Raw genomic sequence first — 8,964 nt, 5'->3', positions numbered from 1 at the left:
GTTTCAGTTTCGGGTAAAATGCGTCAGAACGCTATTCTGATTTCCATATGTTTAAGGTTCACACAATATCACTTTGGTAGAAAATAAATTACCTGGAATAAAGCAAGATACCATAAACAGGTCATGTGAAAAAACAAAAACAGCAATGACAACAACAACAACGGAAAGGAGAAAAAAAGGACATAGCTTTCTCCAGCTAGGCTTGAAAAACCATTCATTCTTGCAGTTTTACTGATCGTGAGTATTTTGGAGCTGCGGATGGGTCGTGGTGATGTGAATGTACCCCAGTAAGCCCAGTATGAGCTGAGGGTTGCAAACCTAAAATGTTCTCTAGACACTACCTATGAAGAAATACACAACTGTGTAGTTACAGAGATAGGCAGGTCAACATGGTCCTCATGGCAGATTATTGCAATGACGTATGGCTCTAGCAGTGGTTTAAAAAAATTGCTTAACAAAATGATTGATAAACAGCTTGAAATGGAAAACGTTTAATTTAAATTAATACCAGAAAAAATAAGGGTATGGTGAGAGTGGGAGACACAGAAATGGAGCCAATTTTACGGGAGTTTTGCTTAACTTGGAGCCAAAATCGTAAATAATTGAAATGAAAAATTAAAACCACGCCTTCCCCATTTCAATGACGGAAAAAATGGAGTCCATCATTGTTTCAGTGGGGGGATTTTATTTCTTATTTTATTCTGTTCAAGATTATCTTAGACAGTTTAAATGAAAGTTTAAGACCACCCGTCCCCCAATTTTAATGATGGAAAAAATGGCGCATCTCTGGTTTGGCGCCAGTACATCATTGCTTCATCATTGATGCTTCTGACCAAGATTGTAGGTCAAAACTAGTCTCAACACTGACTAATGAAGTATTGTTCAAGTGGTGGGGTTAAGAAATGGTTAAGAACTCAATGATAAATATAGTGCCTAGAAATTGGAAACGTTTAATTTACATTGATTTCGGAAAAAAGATTATAAAGCAAAACTGTGCGTCCCCGGGTGAGCTTGAACCAACAACCTTTCGGTTAACAGCCGAGCGCGATAATTGATTGCGCTACGGAGACATTTTTGAGATCACTGTGAATTCAGTTAGAAATAGAATCATTGAATTATTTCTTCCTCTGCTATAACAAGAATAATTCAACTGAAGAAGTGCAGGCATAGCCATTTTTCTTGGACAATTATGTCCAAGAGGGAAAGGCCCAGTGACGGTAACCCTATGTGAAAGTTCCTGTTTGATTTGATCTGTTAATCAGGATGAGAAAATTTTATATATTAATTGAACAAGTATCTCAAAAATAATGATAAAAAGAAATATAAAGACACGGAGAAATTATTTCTAATCAAAAATATATTCAATCCTCCCCGGCGGGGAATCGAACCCCGGTCTCCCGCGTGACAGGCGGGGATACTCACCACTATACTACCGAGGATTTGGGATGACAGCATTGGACAAGATGCCCTGTTCAATTTCGAACCACTGTTTCGAAAAAATTGGGGTTTTTCTAGTTTTAAAACAAACTCTGCTCTAAAGAGTTCATTATCTGTGAAGGAAAAAAAGAGGTAACACTACATAAAAGATTGAAGGGAGAGAAAGTGTCATATAGCTTTAATCAGTGTGTTAATGGAGAGATGGGCTATGGTCTTATATCCCGTATTCCAGGCGAATTAGTATTTTCACTCAGTCACCCATGCTCCCCAAGAAGTTATTACACAGTCCGTGACGAATAGTCTTGTCGAAGGTAGAGGTAAACTGCCATAAAAAAGAGCCTGCATAAAACGGGTAATGGGTTCTCAATCAGTTATCGGAAAAGGAGTGAGAAAAGTCTTGCAACCAGAAACGTTAATTGAGGGTTAGTCGTCTTCAATTTGGTAGAAAAAGCATTCGTTGAATACAAAAGCGTACAAGCGTGGTTGTAAGAAAATAGAGAAGTTAGTGAAATAAAGAGATAAAAAATATGACAAGCCTGTTTCCGGCCGGGCTGGAACCGGCGACCTTCCGCGTGTTAGGCGGAAGTGATAACCACTACACTACGGAAACCACTGACACATCGTTTTCATTTTGGAAGCATTCGAGCCTCATTCGGATCCTGCCTCTCTTGAAGAACTACGTGATATAACACCTTTGGTCGATCTATAGACCTGCTGCACAAGGTGTGTTGAGCTTTAAGGAATGAATCAGTAGATCTTCATTACTATCCGTTACGACAATCCGTCAATTCGCAGTGATTGAATGAGTTGATAATCACTTGCTTGTGATTGGGTACGGCAAAAATTATACATTCTCTGTTGTCTCAATAGTCTTCCATAAAACAGAGGGAGGGGAGGCGGGTGCTTATTTTCAATTTTGGCCGATAGAAGGGGAGCCAATTATTCGAAGGCGGCGCTTATTTGAGGGAGGCGCTAATTGGTGGATTTACGGTATTTAAATTTTGGGCAATATGCCTCTGAACGTTTTTCTGATAGCCGTCAGACGATATCACCGGCAGAAAATACTACTTGGAAAACGGGAAGATAACATAAGCAGGTCATCAAAAGCGGGACAATTATAACGAACTAAAGAATAAGAAAAAAAATGAAAAAGGAAAGGAAAAAAAGAGAAGAGAACGAGAAACCATTTTCTAGTTTGGCAGGAGCGGAGTATCATCCTCGTACTCTTGAAGCTACGGATGGGCCATGGCAGTGTGAATGCGCAGCCGGAATGTAGAGATTTGGCGGAACGTCGTTAGAATGCCCCCTTTAATCGGCATTTTTGTACTGTTACAGTTCAAACAAAAACGAAATTTGTGAAGTACTAATTCCTTCTGAGACATGCTTGCAGGGAATCATGGTAGTCGTATTCATAATCTTTGACTGGATATTTGTTTTAATGGATACAACTACCATGATTGCTTGAACTCTTGTCTCAGAAAAAGAATGGGCCATTATAAACCTCTCACATTAAGAGTATGAAAACTGTTGGTAAAATTGGCAACTAAAACAAGATATCATAGTTGAAAAGAAGGATTAATTTAAGGCACCGATGGGATTTGAACCCATGACCTCCTGTTTACTAGACGGGCGCTCTAACCAACTGAGCTACGGCGCCCTCCTTGAGTAAACAAGACAATATACTAAGGCAATAATAATGTGTTATACCTTAGTATAATAGGAGATTACAAGATGATTTTTCAAATAGCACCTCCCAGAGTTAATAATTCGTATACACTTCTCCATGTGAGTATTTTATTTATTCGAGAAAAGCTCGTAGGACACTTCTAATAATAGGACCTCCTGCTCCCAATTTGATTCAGGAAAAGAGGCTGTTTATTGCAGTAGTCCAGCACCTCTTCCAGACCTGTATTTTGATTCGTTCTCTTATCCCGCAGCTGCTATTGTTTTCGGTGACATGGCTATTGTGCCATTATGCCTTCTATTGTTTTTTTAGCCAATCCCAGAACCTGTCTGGAAAGGTGCATGCTTGCCCGTTTATTGGATCAAAAACCCCTAGGAGCCAAACTAATGAAGCCGACCTAGGTATTATCCGTTATGAATTAAACTACAAGGATTGACTACAACGTCCAAAATATCCAAAAATAATTTTTTTCTAAAAATATATATATCCTTCTTTTATCAAAAAAATTTCCCGTTTGAAGACTTTTCTCGACCCTCTTTTTGCGATAGTTTAAACAGCCAATCACCTGTCTTACGCATGTTAGTTTCATGGCATTTTAGCCTTTACCTTCTACAAAGCTTTTCGTCACGGACTGTGTAATAACTTCTTGGGTAGGATGGGTCACTCAGTGAAATATTGATTGGCCTGGGATACAAAAAGTAAGGTCATAACCCATTTCTCCATTAACACACTAATATAATTAAAGCTCCATGACTCTTTCTCTCGCTCCCATCCTTTATGTACTGTAACTTTTTTCTTAATAAGAAAGGAACTCTTAAGAGCAAAGTTAGTTTCAAACCAGCAAACCTCCATTTATTTCGAAACATTCTGGGTTTAAACAGGCATCTTGTTCACAATGTTTTACGCCAAATCCTCGGTAGTATAGTGGTGAGTATCCCCGCCTGTCACGCGGGAGACCGGGGTTCGATTCCCCGCCGGGGAGGATTAAATATATTTTTGACTTGAACTAGTTTCTCGCTTTTTTTTGTTGTTAGATTTTTGTAGTCGGTTGCTCAATTTTTGTTAAAAATCAATAAAAGTAATGCCGTTATACTGATTAAAATACAACAAAACAATAACAACGAAAAACAAATCAAATCAAAAACAAACTTCTTCAGTTAAGTTGTTGTTTTTATAGCAGAGGAGGATAATTCACTGATTCTTTTACTAATTCCCATCGATCTCATAGAGGTCTCCATGGCGCAATCGGTTAGCGCGTTCGGCTGTTAACCGAAAGGTTGGTGGTTCAAGCCCTCCTGGGGACGATTCAATCACCTGTCATGTTTTTTTTTTTCCTAATAGAATAGAACGATGCGGTAGGGATCTTTTTCCAATTTTATCATCAGTAGAACTAGAAGTTATATATCCACTTTCCTTTTTAATCCGTGACTGCGTAAGCAAGTTGAAGTAGTGGATCAGATCGATGATGCAATTTAGGGTTGGTCGATGATCAGTTAACGCAGATCCACGTTCATGTCGGGGGTTCTCGCGTGGATGTTGTCACGTTGCGTGATCAAATGGCGAGAGTTGCGAGATTCTCCTGCAGATTTTTCACAGCGATGGCAGGGAATAAGGCAAGGAATAAGATCCAAGGCTCTTATATGTAGTTTTATTCTCTGAGCTGAGCGCCTAAAAAGTTAAACCTTTTTCGAGCAAAGTCAAGTTTCACTTTCGCAGAGCAATGGTGGTCCCGCTGTTCTTCGTATTAAAATCGTGGGTACAAACATTGCCTTTCAGACAATCAAAAACAAATAAACAAGCCTTTTTCTTTAAAAAATTGTCAATTGTGTATAGGCGGAGTTCAGCGATTGGGGCGAAAACCAAACTGATGTTCAGAGAGAAAAGCGTTGAATTCGAGATGTTTCATAAATTGTTTGTGCACCATTATCTCTAAAATCTTCGACAGAGTAGGGAGTATTGATATTGGTCTATAGTTATCAATTTCTGCCATGGAACCAGACTTAAAGATGGGAATCACCTTGGCCATTTTCCATTCCGTAGGGACTACTCCAGTTTCGAGGGATGAGTTAATTATAAATGTTAAAAAGGCTTTGCGATGACTCCTGCTGCATCTTTAAGTAATCCAGGAGGGAGACTATCTAAACCAGTCGCTTTCTTCCGTTTAAGATTTTTCAGCTTGGTGAGAATCTCTTCTTCTTTCACAGCTCTAAAAAGGAATTTCTCTTTTACTTGTGGGAGTCTCATTCCGCTAGGGTTGCTCCAAACAAGGTCTCGAAGCAGAAACGACTTCTTTTTCAGTTTGACGGCAACATTAGTAAAGTAGTCGCAGAAACTCTCAGCAATGGATGTCTTATCAGTTGTCTTCGTTCCGTTTATCTGAAAAGCTGATCCTTGCTCTGAGGGTAACTTCGTTGGGTACAGCTTTTTAATGGCAGACCAAAATTCATCAGGAGAGTCGGCACTGTCTCTGAGAATATCTTGATGATATTTACCCTTACATCTTTTAATAAGGCCTGTCACTCTGTTACGCTGACATTTGTATGTAGACCAGTCATGTTCACAGTTGGTCCTGCGAGCTTTCCTGAGTAAACCATTCCTCAGGTTCATTTCCCGTTTGACCTCTTGAGTTAACCATGGACAGAGTCGCCCTTTGACCTTCTTTTCAAGGAGCGGCGTATGTTAATCGATACATTGCTGTAAAATGTCCTTTAAGATACTCCAAGAAGCGTTGACGCATGACGATGCAAAGACTTGCTTAAAGTTCACAGATTCAAGTTCTTTGCAAAATAACTTCGGATCGTAATTTGCAAAACTTCGACAGGTGATGATTCTGGGATGATTGTTCACATTGTTTGCTTTGCGAGAACAGCAGATCAATCCATGATCGCTCAAGCCAGCCAAGATTACTTTCACAGAATTTATTTTCTCGGTTTCATTACTGCAAATGATATCAATCAAGGTCTTAGATTCGCGCGTAATTCTCGTGGGGGTTCAAATAAGCTGTTTCAGTCCAAAAGAGGCTAAGATCGGTTTAATTTCTTTGTGGTCCGATGGCACCAGGTAGTTGCAGTTTATATCACCAGTAAGAATACATTCTTTGTCTTCTGATGACACTGTCAAAAGCATTGATTCAAATTTGCAATTGAAATCTGCACTAAGATGTTTTGAAGAATCTGGAGGACGGTAAACAATTCCAATAAGAAAACTTTTGGTTTTTGGAAATAAAATCTCAATCCGGATGCATTCTATGTCCTCATCTTCCAGATCCATTCGTCTGTGGAAGGACACAGACGTGGAGATATAAACTCCAACGCCTCCACCTTTACCTGAACTCCTAGACTTTCCAATAAGCGTGTATCCCTCAATTTGTGCTTCAACCTCATTGTCAGCAGAGAGATGAGTTTCACTTAGCGAGAAAACGTGTAGATCCTTAAAACCATCCAAGATTTGACAGATGGTATGTTTATTTGTTAACAGACCTCTGATGTTTTGGTGTGGAATTTTAAGGCCTTTCTTCGAAGAAAATTCACGTAGTGCGGGAATATCATACTGCACGGTGAAGGAAAACAAAGGATCCGATCCTATTCCCTGGCTAAAAACACGCCACAATCAGTTGAGCAACAGTTGAAGAAAAACGCGTCATCTGGTTCCTAAAATTGTCAATGAAAAATTCGCTTCTTCGAATGAATGAAAGTGTAGGCAAACAAAGTCAAAATACACAATGAAAATGTAGACAAAAAAAAGTCAAGTTTTAGGAAACATCTTAGCGTGACAAAAGTCAAAGGCTCGAAGAAGGATTTGTATTGTTCAGAATGATGTTCACATAGCCAAAACGTTAGCAAAAGGAACTCGCAGCCAAACTCGACGAAATTTTGCAGCTGAAATGAAACTGCACACGTTATGTTATTTACGCACGGCCGTACGTAAATTTAACAAATTGAAGTCAATTTGTTTTTTACAATAACAAATTGCCAAATTGTCCCGCCCTCGCTCGTTGACGCACCGCATAAATTGTAAATTCATTTTGTCTGTCCGCTTATTGAGAATGAAAATTAGCCAATGAGCGCGCGAGAATTTCTGCAGTTATTGTAAAAAGAGATTTTAACCATAATGTCTCAATAGGAATTAGATGGAGGCGCGCACACTATGTTATAATGAATGTTTCCCGTTTCAAGACTTACCATCAATCTTTCTCTTAACCATTTCTTTAAAACAATAAATTTGCACCGCATTCTCCTGTTTTCTACCTATTCCTAGCTTAAGCGAAACTAACGCCTGCAAAATAAGCTTTATTCCTCTCTTCTCCACTCTCACCATACAAATAATGTAATAAAAAGAAAGTTATAGCATGACGACTTTTGCAATAATACGGTGCACCGTTTTTAAGAACAGAGAAAGTAAACTATTCTTAGCTTTATTCGATCTGTAGAGGAAGCAAAGTGATCGCGCCGGCTGAACTTTAAACGTTTATAACCTCTTTGATTATATGTAAGTTAAAGCAGCCATGGAATGGAAACAAGTTGGTGTCAAACGGTACTGTACTTGAAGTTTGATGTTTCTCTAACAACTGCATTTTTCCAAATTGAGTCTGGAAATGAATATACGTTTTTGGTTTGGGTGGTTCGCTTTCCCATCACACTTCATGTGATATTCTCTAGAGAATTGTTCTTTTATCCAATTATTAATTTTTATATCTATATATATACGTTGCTATTTAAAACTTCAAAAGTAAGAATTCTCAAGAGTGTCATTACGTGTTCTGAAACTGGACTACAAACCGTCAAAGCTAAAACAGGTCTTTTCACTTGTCCTTATTCATGTTTTTCTTAAACTTGGTTAATTAGTTTTAAGTCGTTTTTGGAAGCTTTCTGACGTTTTTAAAATAAGAAAATAGTCAAGACAGTGCAACTAAAATGGCGGCTGATCGGATATTCTGACGTAATTATCACGTGATATGACATAAGTGTGTTCTTTTGCTTTCCTGAAAGGAAACAATTTTAGGCTTACTTTATACTCTCTAAGCCACATTATCATTGCTGGAATATTCTTAAGGTTCTTACCTGGGTCAGACTTGGCCCAACCTCGGCTGCGGAAGGTCAAATATATCCCGGTCTGAATAGGGTGAAGGTATTGTACGACCTGGTTTCCGTAGTGTAGTGGTTATCACGTCCGCCTCACACGCGGAAGGTCGCCGGTTCAAGCCCGGCCGGAAACAGGCTTCCTATATTTTTTCCCCTCTTTTGACCAACTTCTTTATTTTCTCACAACTACGATGTTTTATTTTTCCTGGTTGTGGCACGCCACTGTTTTCAAATGATACATTTTCTGTGAAATTGAAGACGTCTAACCCTCCAACGTATTGAAAGATATTAGCAAACTGCTTGGAGGCTTTTCTTGTCTCTACATTTAAAAGTTTATAGTCCAAGTTGATGGCGTGGCATAGAGGTCATAACAGTGTTGGAAGGAGAGTGGTTATGATTTCTGTGTTCCAATCAGGATATAAGAATTAGATTTTCTGATTTTTCATGAAAAGTTTACCATCTATTCCCAGAATATCTATAAGGTAAAAATAAATTGTTTTAGTACAGTTGTCATAACTTATGACGACTGTATATTTTGTTTACTGGTAAACGTATATTTTTACAAATGAGAAGGAATTTACCTCCTCAAACATAAGGCGGACCTCAGCCCATAGAGACCTGGATCCATAAGGTTACTTATCGCTCATCTCTAGTCAAGTGACACCTAGAACCAAAGAGCAGGGGTAAAAAAGGAAAAAAAACAGCAAGAACTTATATTTCCGGCCGGGCTTGAACCGGCGACCTTCCGCGTGTTAGACGGAC

General features: G+C 38.9%; 6 non-coding genes across 6 annotated transcripts; 3 read left to right on the top strand and 3 right to left on the bottom strand.

The window, feature by feature from the left end:
* Positions 1-1,367: 1,367 nt before the first annotated feature.
* Positions 1,368-1,439, bottom strand: Trnad-guc (transfer RNA aspartic acid (anticodon GUC)). The gene has a single exon. It is a non-coding gene; the product is annotated as a tRNA-Asp (tRNA).
* Positions 1,440-1,974: 535 nt separating this feature from the next.
* On the bottom strand, positions 1,975-2,047 carry Trnav-aac (transfer RNA valine (anticodon AAC)). Its single transcript has one exon. It is a non-coding gene; the product is annotated as a tRNA-Val (tRNA).
* A 973-nt stretch (positions 2,048-3,020) lies between these two features.
* On the bottom strand, positions 3,021-3,094 carry Trnat-agu (transfer RNA threonine (anticodon AGU)). Its single transcript has one exon. It is a non-coding gene; the product is annotated as a tRNA-Thr (tRNA).
* Positions 3,095-4,031: 937 nt separating this feature from the next.
* Positions 4,032-4,103, top strand: Trnad-guc (transfer RNA aspartic acid (anticodon GUC)). Its single transcript has one exon. It is a non-coding gene; the product is annotated as a tRNA-Asp (tRNA).
* Positions 4,104-4,351: 248 nt separating this feature from the next.
* On the top strand, positions 4,352-4,425 carry Trnan-guu (transfer RNA asparagine (anticodon GUU)). The gene has a single exon. It is a non-coding gene; the product is annotated as a tRNA-Asn (tRNA).
* A 3,838-nt stretch (positions 4,426-8,263) lies between these two features.
* On the top strand, positions 8,264-8,336 carry Trnav-cac (transfer RNA valine (anticodon CAC)). The gene has a single exon. It is a non-coding gene; the product is annotated as a tRNA-Val (tRNA).
* Positions 8,337-8,964: the final 628 nt, after the last annotated feature.

This window comes from Orbicella faveolata, unplaced genomic scaffold (genome assembly GCF_042242905.1).
Source record: "Orbicella faveolata isolate gen_17 unplaced genomic scaffold, um_ofav_v1 contig_35, whole genome shotgun sequence".
In the NCBI taxonomy this organism is placed as follows: domain Eukaryota; kingdom Metazoa; phylum Cnidaria; class Anthozoa; order Scleractinia; family Merulinidae; genus Orbicella; species Orbicella faveolata.
The sequence above is the reverse complement of the archived record's forward strand: the minus strand, read 5'-3'. Positions and strand labels throughout refer to the sequence as shown.